The sequence below is a fragment of the Boleophthalmus pectinirostris genome, unplaced genomic scaffold (assembly GCF_026225935.1).
Source record: "Boleophthalmus pectinirostris isolate CB_2022bp ecotype Guang Dong unplaced genomic scaffold, ASM2622593v1 HiC_scaffold_15, whole genome shotgun sequence".
Classification (NCBI taxonomy): Eukaryota; Metazoa; Chordata; class Actinopteri; order Gobiiformes; family Gobiidae; genus Boleophthalmus; species Boleophthalmus pectinirostris.
In genome coordinates, this window is record NW_026571070.1 from 24091911 (window position 1) to 24110017 (window position 18107).

An 18107-nucleotide genomic window follows, 5' to 3' on the forward strand; every position below is an offset into this window, starting at 1 on the left:
TACCCTACTAGCATACTAACCTGCACTTCCTGATTGTCAAACAATATAATACTTTGTCATTAGATGCAGATAGCATGCAAAAATCTCATGTTCAGGGTCTTCGTCTAAAACCCAGAGAGAGTAATATTGGCTTCCTCCTAATTTGCATACTATATTCAGATGCAAAGTTTACCTAAAACACTCCCCTTGAGATCATTATTACACCCATACAGCTATTCTCCCTGGAGCACCCTCTTCCCTGTCCACTCCGTTTAGGCCTGCATTTCTTGGGTGACTTCCTGCAGATGACGGGGCCAGTAGAATTAATCACCAGAGGAGCAGGTTGTTTCTGAAGGACATTTCGCCTCCAACTCTTTAAGAAACCAAGAAACCAGGCCAATGTGTGGCGTCCGAGGAGGAGGCGGTGTGGAGCCCAGCCAAGCTCTGCTCTGTGCTGACCTATTGTGGCAGAGCCTATCCCTCCCAGCACATTTGTTATCGTCATAGTGACCTGCTTTTCTCCACATCAGAGGAGCTGTGCGTCTCCAGACCAGGCCCCAATGTCTTTGGGAAATGTCACGCGAGCTTGGATGCATACCTGAGCGTTTTAGCTAGAGGCTGTCGGGAGATATATCGTCTGCAAGATAATATTGTTAAACTGAAATCTACAGAAAAGTGCTAAATCGAAAAGGTACAAACTAAAATTGTGAAAATTCTACACTTTACTTTCTACACTTTCTTAGTGCTTTCCCTCTGCAGTGATCTGGACAGAAGGGCAAATGAGGTTATTAACACTGCTTAAGTATCTTCAAAGTGGAGATGCCTCTCTGTAAATGCCACTGTTCCATGTGATCGTAATGAGTCTAGTGAAGATGAATGGACATTATAAACATGGAGGAGCTCTTCCTGCATTTTGGGGTTGCTGATACTTCCAAAAATGTATCCCTACATTCTGTCTGATGCAAATGTATTTAAAACATGTATTTAAAGATGACATGTTTTTATTTTATAGTAGATCATCGTTCATTAGTTCATTGATATATTCATTAATTCAGGCTAGTATTACATAATAATGATTGTCCCCTTTGTACATTGTGGTTTAAGTAACACAAAATGGGGAATGACTGTAAATGAGTAAAATGTAAATTGAGCTCATGAGAAGAAGACAGATGACAAACTCTGACAATCTAAATTCATTGGTTTTGACTTTTCTGTCACAAACTAATATTAGAAAACCGCAATGCCACATTTACAAGCTGCAAAAGTAAATATGACAAAATGCAAATAATTTATCAGTTTCTGTCATTATCGCCCACTCATAGTTTTAGCTGGGTGGCTGTGTGCTGTTTGCCTCTTATAGTGTATAAATAGCTGCCGTGCTTAAATGGAAGTGGGATCAGAGATATGACAGCATCCCATAAAGGTCCATGTGACTATAGCTTTAGCCAAGAGGCACTGTGGAACCCACCCAAAATGTCAAAATAGTGACCCGGTCACGTGAGCAAACTGGGCGTGGTGCCAGGGAGGTTATGTCTATTACCACCTCACCCACCTCTTCCTAACAGTGTGTCAGAGCCCCAAAAATACACCCTTCATACACACACACACACACACACACACAATGTGATAATGTGACTGCCTTCAGAGAGACCCCACATCACAAGGAGCGCACCCCTAAGCGACCTACATAATGCTTTAAAAATAGGGCCATGACGGAAGTACTGATAAGGCCAAGAAGTTGAAATGCTTTGTATATGAGCTAAATTGTATTAATGTGAAAATGAATTTAAGTTAGGAATGTTGGGTAGATGCTGTACTTTATAAATAGATTAGTGAGTGATGCTAGAGAAGTCAGTTGAATCCTGCCTGGTGACAATAACATTTGGATTTGACAGGTTTTCATGTTTTTCTTGGTTCGGTTGAATAGTACTTGTGGTAAATATTGGTCTTAGTTTTACTTCAGTTTAATGGCAGTTTGTGTGGGGGAAAAAAAAAAGTGAGAAAGTACACTGAAAATTCCACCCAAATTCAGAGACAATTTACGCCCAAGAAAGGCATTTTTCTGAAAGGTTAAACCTTCATTTAAGTTAACTAAATGTTTTATTTGTAACTCTAATCATAGCTATTGCACAGTCTAGACATGTTTGGCCCTTGTTAACATTATGGTTGCTAGGTATTATTTAAAATACCTCTATGCATGTCATATCTGCTGCCTATGTCCAACTATAAACTTCACCAAAAGAAAAAAGAAAAATTGTCCCATTGGAGACTATAGTTCATAAATTCAGTTACCTTGAAACTACTGCTCAGCCCTATTTTGAGTTTTAGTATCTTGTCAACAAAGTCTAAATGACATAAGCACTGTCAGCTATCAGGTGAATGTATTCTAATTTTCCTCCCACCTGACCTGTTTTTTTGACTAGTCCCACTTCTGTTATTCCACTCATCAGTAAACAGGGTAAAGTCCCCTCTTTCATGTTGGTGTTTTTAAATCTGAGAAGACCCAAAACCTCCGCCACCATTCGTTTTTTGCATTCCCAAAGTGAGAGGTGCAGAGGAAGTAGAGGTGGATTTCAATAGTGTCACAAACTCCTTCGGTAAGCAGAGATGACCTGGGTGCCTCTTTAAGCTCTCTTTGAAATAAAACACTTGGGTCACTGAGTTTTCTAGCTATTTGTTGACTTTTATGATTTTATGGTGTTTTTACTCGCATCTCTGTTCGAACCCTGTGTCCCTCTCCCTGACTACACTCACCGCTATATATACTCATAGCGAAAAACGCATTTTAATTTCATGGTTCAGTTTGATAGCTTGCTTTTTATGCACAGTCATATCGCAACCCTAAACCTGTTTTTTCTTCTTCTCTCTTTTGCATGGGGTTGGTTTTTGCAGACCCCCCTCCCTGCTTTTCTCTCTCCACAGCTGAACTCTACAGGTTGCGTTCAAGTTTTAGAATTTGATGATTTCATACTTTCAGATGGATTGCAGAGGCCGGTTTAACTCTATGGGAGATGTACTGTTTTGGAAAGAAATATCCAAACTTATGATCCACAATTGTTGATCATTTTTTGTCACAAGTCTTACCAGATTAATTTTATAGCTTGAAGTCCTTTAAACTGACAACAATCACTTCCTTGGGGTTGAACATTAGTACCATTTCCTGAAGCTAGTGTGAAAAAAACAATTGTTTATAAGAAGACGTTAAACTTTGTGCTAGTTTTAGTTTCATGTGGATAGGCTGAGTAATTTAGAGATATTTGACATATTAACAATACAGCAGTAAAAAAAAATAATAATGCATTTTGACACAACATTAATTCCACTATAGAATTTTGACATGTCCTCCAGTTCAATGTTTAAATATAGGTGTTGTGGTGTCACGTGAACCCAGCCTACTGGAGTGATGCAGTGTACAGTGGCCTTTATAGTGAGAGTAATGTTTTTACTGTCAGAGAGGACAGCTACCCCGACTGGGCCCCTGGTGTGCTTTGTGGTTGGGAAGTACCTTGAGTTACAACTGTCACGCTGGTTGCCCTTAAAGGGACAGTGCACTTTACTTTGACCACCAAAGCACTCCAGTAGCTAATGACTTAATGCATATTTCATGAAGGTGGTTGCAAATCATGTTGTATATATTTCAGTTTGAAGAAGCAATCAGAGAAAGTATAATTAAAATACAATCTTTACACATCTAGTAGTATTATTGGTATAGATTTAAATTAAATTGGCTGGTTATCTGAGTCTAATCAATATTTTCTATTGCATGTCAACTCTACTTTTATATAAATGCCAGACACATTTTCAAAATAATAGTATTAATAATAGTGTATTATATATGTGAAATAGGGGTAATTCATTCAAGAATTCTTGTGTTTTTGTGCTAGCCAAAAATATTTTAAAGTTACTTTTCTGATGGAGAGTCTGCCATCTGATAGATTCCACTGAGACGTTCTTGTTTGCCTGGAATATTCCACAGTATGACATTAAAAATCACTGTATACAATAGATATCGTGTCACCATCTTGTTTCCATGCATATCATAGAGATTTAATTCCATATTGCGGAACATTCCAGGTAAAAGCAATAACCTCTCTATGGGGACAAGCAGATGGTGGACTCTCTCAGAAATATACATATTACATATATAAAGATTATATATTAAATCACTTTAAAGGTGCGATAAGTGCAAGGACAGTTACGTCATCATAGCTTGCATACCTAGCTTTTTCAAGAATGAAGCTTTCAAAAAAAAAAAAATGGAAATGTGTTGACTTTTCAAAACCCGTCTCATGTATCTTAAAAACGAGTGGGAAGAGTTTGTTTCTGCAGTCTCTATAAATCTTGTTTTGCATATTTGAACACTATGTCATGTATTCTGGCACTCCTCTGCACTGCTTTACTGAATACATGGCTCTGTCTGGTTTAGCTGTTTACTTCGTTTTAACATCTACAAGCAGTGGCTCATTACCGTGACGCTGGCGGTCGGAGTTTTTGCCTCTCTAATTCATGTTTACATCAGTGAAAAGTGGAAAGTGAAAATATTTAATCAGTACAGTTTCTAACATGAGTTTACAGAGGGACTACATTACCAGACACAGCTCTCAGTTTATGAATGAGCCACCGCTTGCTTGATCTGGCACAGTTTTGGCCTAGTGACTGAAAACTGCTTAATCCCAGATCACTTCCCTTTTGTCTCGTCTCTATGCTAGGATCTGCAGCAATTAGCCAATTACCAGAGGCTAAAATGTGTGACGAGCTCAAGTATGTGTGAGATTATATAATTTGCAATGGGTTGCGTAAAGAGGTGAGAACATAGCAGGGCTTACTCCTGGTGTTTGCAAAGGTGGCCTCAACCTGCCCCTTTGCTAGTTTACAGTGCGGTGTGCAGAGGGATTTCAGGGGAATGTAGGAGGTGCGTGCTTGGTGGCAGAATGGTTAGTGCCTGGGTCTGTAGGGATGGAGTATGGTGTATTCTAGCTCCTAAGTGCCTACCTAGAATGCATGTAAAAGTGAATAGTTAAAGGTATTGTATTATGCAAAATTCACTCTTGTGAGTTTTAGAGAGAACAAGAGCCATGTTATAATATTGTTACCTCATCAAAAACATACCTGGAGTTGTGCTTTATTTCATTCACACTTGTTTGAGTAACCCTTTATTATTAGGCTCTGTCCACACTAGTACATATTCGAGTCGTTTTCATTGTGGATGCAGTGTTCGTCCACACTAATTGAAAACGGCTTCAGAGACGGAACGATCTGGGGCCGCCAACTCCCATGAATTCATTTGAGTATAGATCTGATCCGCCAAAATGCTAAGAGGCTAGGATATATGTCCATTCATATATACGGTCTGTGCGTATGACCTGCAGACGTATAATTTCTGAAAAGCTTAACCTGAACCATCTCCAACGCGATAGAAGCACAGAACAGACTCACCATCAGGAGAACACCTCTCTGTCACTAAAAGAACACTCATATTCCACTGAGTCGTGTCCTTTAGTTCGACAGAAGCTGAACCGCATCAGCACACAATAGCGAACTGTTTTTTGAGTGCGTAATTTATGCTAATTAGACATGCGGTTTTAAGTTTTGTTTCTGTAAAATGTAAACAAATATGCTCAAAGCTTTGTGGATAGGGAAGGCTTGCGGACACAGAAATGACGTGTGTGGACGCAAACCATTTCTGATACGGTGATACGTGGATTTGTTTCAATGTAAATGGGGTCTTAGTCTGTCTGCATCTCCAAAACTCAAAAGGCTCTGATCGACCGTGTGATGTCAGTAGAGACTGGCAATTCCAGGGCTGAAATCATCCAAATTATTCTCGTGAAGGTGTGCGGAGTTTAATAACACTGTGGAGAATCTCCTGTATTACCACATGACAAGGTGGAACAGAGTGTTTTCTGTTTGAGCGAAGAACTCAGTCTAAATATCCAGGGTCTGTGTGTTAAACATGTGTGAATGAAACAAAACACAACTCTCGATATGTTTTGTTATGAGGAAATAACACTATAACATAGATCAGAAAATAGCGTAACATGGGCCTTTTAATGTACTGTGAACATAAAGTCACATATGTAACTTTTTGGTGGAGAATCCGTTGCCTGTTGTCTCCATGATGTTATTGTGGGCTCGCCTCTCCACAGATATGACCTGTAATTTGACCAGTCACTGTCACATCTTTATGGAGATAGATGAGTATAATGCCGTACTGTACTGTAGAGTATTCCAGACAAAGCAGTATTATCTCCATGGAGACATGCGTGGAGACTTTTTAATCAAAGTTAATGCACCTTTTTAATTTTGAAATTGAAATTTGGAATTTAATATTAGTGAGTAGAGTTTTCCAAAAATCTTCAGTCTGATCAAGAAACTAAACAGACAATTGCAACATTTTTAGCCAAATTTTAAATGGCCTAACTCGGTGAACAGACCTGTTATAGCAATTTTCACAATCTATTTAAAAATGTTGTCAGTTGATTTTTTACCCACTCTGTCCTAACCTGATCACATATTATAATTGTTTTCTATTTTGTACCAAGATGTAACGTTTTCTTTTTATAGACTTCTGGTCTTGTGGCATCCTAGAGACTTCTGTGGTCTAAATAGTACTAAAATTAACACAAACCTAACCCTACCTTTCTCTTATCTCTCTGCAGATGGTAATATAGTCTGTTAAATTCTGAACTTGTCTCATTATTTTCCAACAGTGGTGCACCTGCTAAACCACAACAGTGTGTTTATCCAATACAGCCTTCCATACGCCTCACTGAACACTCTCTCTTTCTAGTTGGAATGAGACTCAGTGACTTAACAGGCCTTGTAATGAAACACAAACGTAGGCCTGATGGAGCTGTGAAAGCCCTCAAATGAACAGTTAATGGGAGCTGTTACACCACCTGTCACTGTAGTGTTTCTCCATAACAGGCCTGGACAATAACAAGCTTATGTGTTATGGAGTTTTAGTTATTGCTTCGTTAGGGCAAAGTTTTTTCTGCTCCAGTGGTAGTGTGTATGAAACAAAGGGGATTATAGTAAATACTGTGTGTCATCAGGGTTCATCAGTTCTGCCCTTTGGACTAAAAAAATCTAAATTGTCAAGTATTCTTCACAATTACGTATTCAAGTATTTATTATAGGTACTACATTGGCGTATCATTTAATATATCATAGCTAGATCAATATTTTTTGGGGATCAATATTTATCGTGGGTACATTTTCATTGCAAAGTAATGTTATTTTAGTTGTAATACAATTAGATTTGAGCTGTATAGGGTTGAATAAGTCACTTTTATGGCAAATTTTTGGTTCATTATGCTATTTGTTTGTTGCAGTTCATGATACTGTCTATAATCTTGCTTTATAATCAGTAGCCTGAAGTAGTTTCAATATTATAGTTTATGAATATATTTGTAGTACTATATCGTGCTTCAAACTTTATCATGACAGACCTTATTCAGTAGTAAGGCTGGGTAAAGTTCATATGAAACACACCCTTTTTACTCATCAAAATCGTGAATATGTCAAATGTGTTGCATAAACGAGTTTCCTTCCTCTGAACAAGCAACAAAACTGTTGCGCTGTAACAAAATAATTGAGTAAAATATACCAAAAATATACTCTGGGTGATATATCGATACAGCAGCGCACGATATCAATACTGTATCAGCATATTAAGTGTAAAGATATATTGATATTTTGATATTTTTGCACACTCCTTTTCAGTAGTATTATTACCACTAGTTTGATTCAGTTTGATTTGGGAACAATATCTTAATTACAATTTCTCTGTGAAGCAATGCAGTTGTGTTTAGTTAAGAATTACACAGAATATTTTGTTGTTTTTGGAGGAAATAATGTTACTTACTAATTATGTTACTTACTACTTACAATAATTCCAGCCTTTGTGATTTTGATTGTGATTAATCTTGCTATTACCAGTCATACTGTAGTACTATCACTACTACTAAACTAATATTAATACTGCCACTAACAATAACAATAATAATACCCTACTAGCTTGACCTGCATTTCGAAACTGTAGACATTATTCATTCATTTCACACTTGGCGGTGTCTTGCCTAAGGAGCCACGTCAGAACTAATGACTTTCAAGGCGGTGGACAAGCGGTTTAACCACTGAGCCACTGCCACTCTGCTGCCACGACTACTACTATTACCACTATCACTGCTACATGTACCACCGTTACTTCATCACTGCTATCATTACTACTACTGTTTATACTACCAACAAAAACACCTCCACTAGTCTTGCTTAGTCACAGTACTTTGATACTCAATCACCTGCGTAAAAAATTTAAACAGAAAAGTCCCTACTTTCTTTTCATAAACAGCTCCTGTATTTTAACCCCAGCCAGTCATGTCAAGAGAAATTAAACTTTTACTGTCTGTTCATTAAGTTTCTGGTGTAAAACAAACAGAAAGCAGCTGGGAGTTGCGCAGTAGCCGGCCGGCGCTGAGTAATATTTTGACTGTGTGCCACTTTCTCCCCCCCGTGTAGGGCCGTGCTATGGCAGCTGCTGGTTCGTGTCACTGTCTCCTCAGCCCTGACCGGAGTGCACTGGATGTGGTCAGCTGAGTGGTAAGTCATCCTCGCCCGCGTAGATAGAGCCTCTGCCAAGCGCTTTACAAGTTTCCCTATACCTCCTTGAACCACTCCAGATCTTTCCACAACTGTTACAAGTACAGTACAAGGCCGTTCCCTCCCTCCACCTCTCCTTCTCCTCTGTCTCTCTTTAGTCGCTCTTTCAAGTGAAACTGGCATCAAAATTCAAGTCAAACAAAGTGATTCAATAAACTTCTGTCAACTCCCACGTTTTTTCTTTTTTCTCTGATCTACAGGAATGCACTGTCACGAGTCGGATCCCACGCACAATCGCTACAAGATCCTAAAGTCATGAATGAATGATTCGGGGGGATGCCCAAAGTAGAATTTTTCACAAATCAATAAGTAATAAGAACAGGATTGTCTCTATTTATGCCACCACTTCATCAGATGTGGTTAATAGTCAAACTGTATTCATCTAAAAGGCATTTGTTATGACTGTGCACTTCCAGTTAACCAGGAAAACCAAACTGGAGTTACTCATGCTTTACTGTGGAGGTAATGGGGCACAACAAAGTGGAGTAGATTCCTGTGGAGTGATTTCATGAGCTTTTACAGACCAATAAACTCTTGCAATTTAGTCTCTTGTTCAATGTGAGACTTTTGTGAATGAAAGTAGCAACAGGAAGTGAAAATATGAACTAAGTGGCTTTAGAATATGAGGAAATAAAAAAATGAACAAATGTAATACTGTAAAAGTAGTGTCAATAAGCAATAAAAGTTGTCAACGCTGCAGGAAGTAATTATTGGTCAATGAGAACTACTTCTAATATAGCATACAATACTGAAACCAGAACACTACATTTTATTGCTCTTCTCACGTGAGCTTATTGTTTGAGTAAAGTATACATAAAATACATGACATACTTTAAATGTAGAGTACAGTAAATTGCTTCATCTATATTGAGTAAACTATACATAAAAAGTAAGTACACATGAAATTAAGTTACTTCTACTACTTCTGTAATGATGTAAGTACTAAAATAGGAGTAAAACTATTTACTGAAGCTTAATTTACCATTCGGAAAGCACAAAAGGGAACTGAATACATACACCAAGTTTAACATAGGTTTTACATGTGCATTTTTTCTGAATGGGTAACGGCAGTGACAACGAGAAGTGATATTTCTACAGAATTGTCATGCTCATTACTAACTTATACTTCCAAAAAGTCAAAAACTTGCACAATTAATCTCAAATACCCCTTGTGTGATTCATATGTTTTTATTCGCTCTTATCTCGTCATCTGTGTCCATCCAGGAAGTGCACTGTCCCTCCTCTGCCCCTGTTACCTCATAGTGCCCGCTCCGAGGCAGGTCCCCGCCCCCTCCCTGCTCTTTTGATGTGGCCCAGTGTTTGTTCACCAGCGCCAGCGGTCTGACGGCCCATTCACACACGGGACACTTGCTAAATCCCAGAGCGCAGCTCGGCCAGCAGCCCCATTGTGTAACCCTGACGCTGGAGGTGAGAAACATGCACCCATTATAAATAGAGAGAGGTAGGAGAGAGGGAGAGAGGAGGGACTTACCTGGGGTCAGATTCAAAGGATATCTGATAGCACATAAATAGGCCTGTCACAATAAATACTATATATCGACTTACAGTTCAATATATGAAAGAAGGGTCAATATTTATTGTATGTTCTTTTTCTTTACACTACTAGCTATATTATAAGATTTGAACTTTAGAAGATTATAGAAGATATACTCTTAATAACATCTATGATTCATTACAAATTCAAATTAAATATTAAAATGTAAAGTTATTGCAGCTTGTTATTGTAGATTTTTAGTTTTTTGGGTTTTTTTGTGGTTTAAATCTGCTCTTGAGTTTTTGCGTCAGAGACATGAATGAATTGCAATATTATTGTCTATATTTACTTCAACAATACATAGTACTTCAGAATTTGTTATTGTGACAGGCCTACACACAAACATATCCAGCTTGTATGTGTGTCCTCAGAAGAATGCATGCACATACTGTATATGTGTGTTTATCTGTATTTGTGGCATTAATCTGTGATCTGTGTGTCTTGTCCACAAGTGAACACTGATAGCAGTGAAGCTCAACAGTGAGCGCCCACCAAAAGGTTCTTGAGGTAAATTTTCCATTTAGTTTCCTCATATATTTTTGAATAAAAAAACAACTCTGTGTAATCCCTCAGTGTTCCAGGTAGGGCCCATCACAAAGGGAAATTGAATTCTGTCATCTAGACAAAAGCTTTGAAGAGTGAATACGTTTTGCCTCAGATCCAAGTAGCTTCATAGTTCTGATCTGAAAAAAGCTACTTGAAAGCTTAATTTGGTTTTCATTTCCACAAGACTCATCATTTTATTTAGAGTCTGTTTCTGAAACTTTGCAGCACTTTTCAGTGGAATGTTTTTTTTTTGTTTTTTTTTCGAAATGTGTATGGGAAAATGACACATTACTTCCGGAACCCCAGAGGGCTTCAAAGTGGGTGTGAGAGTCGGGGCCCATACGTTTTTGGGAGTTGTGACATGCACTGGCTGTGGTGGCTCCTAGTGGGTGAAATTTGGAAATATTTAGAAACTCCATACATCTAAACCTCATGATCAGATTCTGAATGCCTCTATTTAAAGAGCTATTTTACTTTGTAATGTCAGATTTTCCTTTGAATAAAACGTTTTTCTGACTGTAGTGCAAATGTGATGATGTCTACTCTCACTTTGACTCCCTTATACAGAATTGAAAGTACCAAACGGTTCTAATCACAGTTTGAGGGTGGTGTTGATAAGGCTCTTTTACCAGCCTGCAGCAGCAGATTAGCACAGCGGCTAACAGGCACTGCTCTTTATACTGTCTGTGCAGCTATGGACAATGTGTGATTCATTCAAACACAGGAACTGATCTGGAAAAGAGAAAGTCTGCCCCCAGTTACTCATTGATATGTTCTACCAGACTGCGTGGCAACAGGGTTAAATATTTGGACATATCTTATCGTGTCCAGCTGACTCATAAATAGTTGATACTGTAGTTTATGGCTATAGCAGTTATGGTTTTTGTCCACTGAGCGGAGGATGTAGTAGAACAGAGGAAACCGCCAAACTTGTGTGTGAGTTCCTTGTTGCCGTGACACCACCATAAATGGAAGGAGATTCATTCACAAATTTGCACCCCGTGAACCCGCCTCTATGATACTTAAGCCGACTGACAGATGCAGCGCTAACGCAACACTGCCAGAATGCTAGCTCACCCAACCTCTGCTGCACTTTGATTACTATTTAAAGTCATGTGCAAACTGTAATTGGATCGGACCTTTAACAAAACCAGTCATGCATGCAGATATTTTTGTCTCGTATTTATTAAATAATTCACCCTTTTATAAACTTCCAATTTTGTGCATAGTCTGCATACCAGTTTTTGGAATTTTCAACTTGTAAATCAACCTGATCTGTCTCTATGGAAGTTTAATGCCATACTGTGAAAATTTTTAGGCAAAGTCATAGTGTCTCCATAGAGACAAGCAACTGCCAGATTCTCCACCGGACATGTTGCAAAGTGCAGCTTTAAAATATACATATAATATTACAATATGTGAACAATTACTTATTTATAGGGGTATTCTCTATAGTCCCTTGTTAATTACTGAGTCAATACTCAATAGATAACTGCATTCATATACTGCATATTCATGGTTAGTACTTTACCATACCCTTTACTATGCTATGTAGACGTTTCTCCATATGTAATAACAATTGAATTCCATTATAAGGACTTCCTCTAAAGAGCTACTTTCTCTTGTACAGTCACTTCCAGTGGCTCTGCAGTCACAGTGTAACCCTGTACTTTTACTACTAAAGGTCACTGAGTGTGTAGTGGCATATAAATAGCAGGGAGGGGGGCTATTAAGCATCCGTATGCCTTCATCAGCAAATCTTCAATTAGAATGTAACTGCTCAGACCTCCAGCCTTTTAATCTCTTTATCTAAGCGAACAGCATGTATATGTATGTGAGCATATGTGTTCTTATCTCCACATCACAAAATCTAATTCAGCCCCCATCACTTCACTATCTCATTTATCTCTTTCACAGATCTTGTATGTGAGCGACTTCCCCTACAGCGGAGTGTGCATGGCGAAAGTGCCCAGACATGCTGCAGGTGAGTGGGTTGCAGTGCGTTCCCAGGCTTCCAGAGAGAAAATAGTCCCTGAAAAATAGTGGTGGGAGGTCTGACAGTGGCTGTAACTTGGCAGGGGTGAAGTATGCCCTCTCCGGTACAGAACAGCAGGCTGCTACATGCCCCCCCCCTCCTCTCCCTCATGAGAAGGCTCTTTCCAGGAACTGGACTGCACAGTACTACACAACGTTTATTTCATTTCAGTGCAGTCATGGTGTTTTGAAATAAAATGAGCACGTGTTATGTTTGAATACTGAAGCCGTACATTATTGGCCAGTGAAATATTGACTGCAGGAAGTAACTACCGGTACTATGAAACCATTGGGGTTATGGTAGTGTGAAAGTAGTGCTGTCATGCGATTAAAAAAATTGAGAGATTAATTAATTATGATCTGTAATTAATTAATCTAATTAATCTCATTTTAATCTCACCTAAAAATTGCTGAGAAAAGCCTTCAATTTGAGGTATTTTCATTTAAATTCATTATTACATTATTGTGGCAGATCAAAAGACTGATATAGATTTTAAAAAAGTGACTTTATAAAGTCATTTATTGTTTAACAAATCTCTGCAAATTGGCTGTTGAGCCCAAGTCTCCATGAATAAGAAACTGTTTGTTGTAAAGTAGCAAAGACGAGGAAATCTGAACATAATAACTTTTGTCTACTTAAAGACAATAAAAAGTCCAGTCTTTCCTTAACCATATTAAAAATATTATTGATAGAGAAATGCTTTATATATGAGATCACTGGTTTTAGACCTGGTTTAGACCTGGTTTAGACCTACTTTAGTCCTAGTTTAGTCCTGGAATGGATTAATCCTGGTGTTAGTCCTGGTGTTAGTCCTGGTGTTTAGTCCTGGTGTTAGTCTGGTGTTAGTCCTGGTGTTAGTCCTGTGTTAGTGTTAGTCCTGGTGTTAGTCCTGTGTTAGTCCTGGTGTTAGTCCTGGTGTTAGTCCTGGTGTTAGTCCTGGTGTTAGTCCTGGTGTTAGTCCTGGTGTTAGTCCTGGTGTTAGTCCTGGTGTTAGTCCTGGTGTTAGTTCTGGTGTTAGTTCTGGTGTTAGTTCTGGTGTTAGTTCTGGTGTTAGTTCTGGTTTTAGTCCTGGTTTTAGTCCTGGTTTTAGTCCTGGTTTTAGTCCTGGTTTAGTCCTGGTTTAGTCCTGGTTTTAGTCTTGGTGTTAGTTCTGGTTTAGAGGCGCACAGGAGGAAGCGCGGTTTACGCCGCGTACGCGAGAAAACACGATCCACACGCGGCTCACGGGAGGACAGCGATGTCCGCGCAGTGTCTACGGAAGAAAACGTGGTCCGCGCGTTCTCAGGTTAATGACGATGATGAAGGTGTGTGTTTGTTTGTGTGTGTTTGTGTGTGTTTGTGTGCGTGTCCCCTCATGTGGCAGGTCACTATAGGACAGTAGTGCAGAGATCATGAGCCTATGCAGGTTGTTTTCAGGCGATATTATATTTGTTATTTTCTTTTATATTTCACGTCGGGAGAATAATTTCCAAGACACGAATGTGTTTTTACCCGTGCTGCCTCTGTTCTACTGGCTCTTCGACCTCGTCCATTGTGCGACTGACGCCGCCAACGTTAACATGACGTTTACTTACGCTCTTACTGCGCACGTTTTGTGTGGGTTTCCGGCAATGAGTGGAATTACCGAAATAAAAAAATGTATAAATGTGTTTTTTGTGTGTGTGTTGTTGTCCCAACAACACATAAAAACAGGTTTTATAATAAAGAAACTCACATACAGAAACACTAAAGTTAGAGATTAAAAATGAGATTAACGCGATTAAAAAACATAACGCGCTAAATATGACTGTAATTAATTAATCGCAATTAACGCGATAATTTGACACCCCTATGTGAAAGTAACTGAAACTGCTCCCATTCAAGTGGTTTTGTGTTAAAAAAATGCCAACCAATCATAAGACTTTATTTAAAAAGGGGTGGAGATCATAGTGGTGCTTTGCTTATGTGACTGATGGTATATTTATTTCAATTTGAACCAGCTGATTTGAATGTTGATACTAGGGTTGCTTAATATTGCAAAATATTGCAATATGTGATATGGCTGTTCAGTACTACAATATGAAAATACTTTTGAATGCAACTATTTCAAATATATTAAAACAAAAAGCTAATTTTGGAATACATTAATTTTTTTTTAAAAGTCCTATATAACTGTTGTGAGCCTTTATACCTGGTTTTGTTTCATTCACACTTGTTTGAGTAATGAGTCATGAAGTTTTCATGTAGTTTTCAAGTTAACTTTAGATGTGTAGATTGGCAGTTCCAGGGCTGAAATTGTCAAAATAATTCTAGTGAAAGTGTATGGAGTTTAAAACACAGTGGAGCACTTCCTGTATTACCACCTGACATCACAAGGTGGAACAAAGTGTTTTCTGCACTCAATAAGCAAGGTTTGTGTCTGAAACATGTTTGAATGAAGCTAAACAAAACTCTGGGTATGTTTTAATGAGGAACCATTATAGCATAGATCAGAAAAAGAGTATAATATAGGCCCTTTAAAAACAGTATATTTCTGTCTGATGATGAACCTTAGTGTTATTATGATACATTCAGTTTGTGATATAGATTACTACTATTACCTATATTAGCAATAGCACTTACTTAAGCTGTCCAGCTGTAACGTAGGTTGACCGTGAGCGGCTTGGGGTTCAGTGAGCAAGGTAAAAAAAACAAATCCAGACACAGACAGGTAGTTGTGGTCCACAGTTTACTTTTGTTTTTTCAATGATTACAAAAGTGCAAGTGCAAAAAGTGCAGGGTGCAAAATGGAGGCAGGCAAGCAGTTTCCTCTCCAGCAGCAGAACACAGACTGATCTTTGAAGGCGCCTTTTATGCTGATCCTACTGATTGGATAAAACCACTATGCTAAAACAGGGATGTTTAAAATTATCATTAGCGTAAAATCAAAACCTAAACCTCCATAAAACGACCCAAAACCCAGATAACTATTAAAACCACCAACTATATACATAAAACCCTAAAACCATTACACCAATTAAATGTTAAAACCCATAAACCAATAAAACACCAAACCTAAAACCCCTGTACAAAATGTTACACGTGGTCCAGCCCGGAACCATAAAAGAGGGAGCTCGTTTCCGGTGGACTCTTTTCACACCTGGACAGAAGATAAAAAGGGGAGGTAAGTAAAAGCAGATCCACCATTCATTAAAACACAGTAAAATACACTAAACACATCAACGCTTAAAACATTCTAAAACAGATATTGCACCATATTTATTGCACAAAGTCAATTTAAAATATAATTTGTTATTGTCTCCCTTTTCCTCCAGGGACAAGCAACTTCCAATTAAAGTGCTGTGCCTCAGGAATAAAAAAATGGTTAAAGGAACGACAATAAATATTTTTTGAAACCAATCGTGTGCAATTTATTTTGTGATGTGCAAATATGTTAAAAGTGCTGTGTGCTAGGAAAGTGCAGTGTTTTAAAGTGCTCTAGTGAAGGGTGAAGGTGCTAAGTGTGGTTCTAGGGTAACAAACCAGCCTTTTTGTTACACCAGCCCTAGTTGGTATTACTGCTTGCATTCTGCTTGGTACATTGAATCTGCAACTGCATTTTAAATCTTGCTGTATTTTCTAACAAACATAGCTGCACGTCTTTCCACCAAATTGATGTTGTCATTTTGTCATCTATAAAACTGCCCAACCTGAAAGCACATTGTAAACTATATACGTAGTGTCAGATTTGAATAATGCTTCCTTATATTTATGCTAACTGCGATGACTTTTTTTTTCTCCATAGCTGCAGCAGTGGAGCAGACGATTTACTGTTTATGAAATCTACGAATCATCATGAAACAAGCAAACACAGGTGGGAATAGAATAAGGCGAGAAGAAGAAGAAGAACACCTGATTCAGAATGCAACTAAATGGCATCTATTGACAATCAACTTTAGTGACTAGCTTTGATTCATAAAGTAATTGTGTTATGACTTGTGAATATGATCAGCTCTTAAAATGTTAGGAATTTTTGTGGCTTTGTTTATATATCTGTGTAATCCCTCAGTCGTCCAGGTGGGATCTATAGCAAAAGAAAAATTCTATTCAGAACAGAACTGAAGAAGCCGCTTAGATGAGCTGCAAAATGTCTTCACTCAAAAAACTTTGGTCCAGTTGATGGCATACAATTTTTCTTTTGTGTCTTTACATATTTGACAACTCAGTTAAAAATAAGCAACTTTTAGTATGAGTTTGAGAAGGTAAGTAAAACAAAAAACTATTTATCTGTATTAACAATATGATCAATAAAAGTATCTTCTATGGCTTACTTTTTGTCCTTGAGCCATCCTTTTAACACTTCTTTAACAACAGATAACATTTTATAATTTCTAATATAAATATGTAGGTATTGGTACTGCAATCACCAGTTAAAAATGAAAAAGTATGCACTAGTATCATTTCTCTTGCGTTAAGACAGTTGGTTTTCATATGACTTTCCTAATTCTAATCTCAGAAAAGCTTGACCGTATTTCACATTTCACACCAGCAAAGTGTATGGAAATTGCACAAACATTTGGGTATTGAAATTTCATTATCTTTTTTTTATTTTTTATATTCAGTACCTTCACTCTGACTCATTGGAAGGGGAAGTCTGTCTTGCCTGTATACTTGCCGCATACGGGCTACTTAAACTCTGCACTCATTTGGGGACTTCCCTCAATACAATATTCTCTGTTCTGCTTGTTGCCAGTTGAAAATGTCACCCTTTATTATCAGTACAGTACTTAGATGAGCTTCTATTGTTGCAGTCATTTGGAGGAGATGCTGTTCAGTGAGGAGGCAGAGCTTGAATGACCTCCATGCTTACACAGATGCTGCCATTTAGACAAGGCTATGAGAAAGGTGAGGGAGGAACAGATCAGGTAGCCTACTTAAATCATTTCACATCAAAACTGGGTGTGGCTGTGTGTTTCTAAAGAGGGTTCCAGGGCTGTGTGTATATGTCTTATTATGTGTTAAAACCTATTCTGATTGAAATAAAACTAAATATATTTTACTTGTATTTATGACTCTTTATCCTTCTGAAAATATTGGTTCCAAGATGACAATACTAATTTCTTGCATTATAAAAAACAAAACAGAAAAATGCAATTGTTGGTGATCCATTTTTACACCCATTAATGCGTGCAAGTTAGGTTTAGCTACATAAAAGTATAACTAAAGGTGTAATATGTAACATTTTTGATTTAGTGTATACCACCTGCTCGTCTCTATGGTGATATTATTGCTTTGCTTGAGAGGTTTTGCATTATGGCATTGAGAACAATATAGATGGTTCAGATCTCTGGAAAGGCAAGCCCCCTCACTGCA

General features: G+C 38.1%; 1 long non-coding RNA gene across 6 annotated transcripts in view; it reads left to right on the top strand.

Moving 5' to 3' along the window:
- Positions 1-17799, top strand: part of LOC129408153 (uncharacterized) — a 39684-nt gene extending 21885 nt beyond the window's left edge. For 4 of the 6 annotated variants that reach the window (XR_008631840.1, XR_008631844.1, XR_008631845.1 and 1 more), the window contains 3 exons: positions 8500-8580; positions 8841-10702; positions 12659-13590. This is a non-coding gene — a long non-coding RNA (uncharacterized LOC129408153). Of the gene's footprint in view, positions 1-8499; positions 8581-8840; positions 10703-12658; positions 13591-16539 lie in introns of those variants that run through there. The other 2 variants (XR_008631842.1, XR_008631843.1) reach the window with 2 other exon arrangements.
- The last annotated feature ends 308 nt before the right edge of the window (positions 17800-18107 follow it).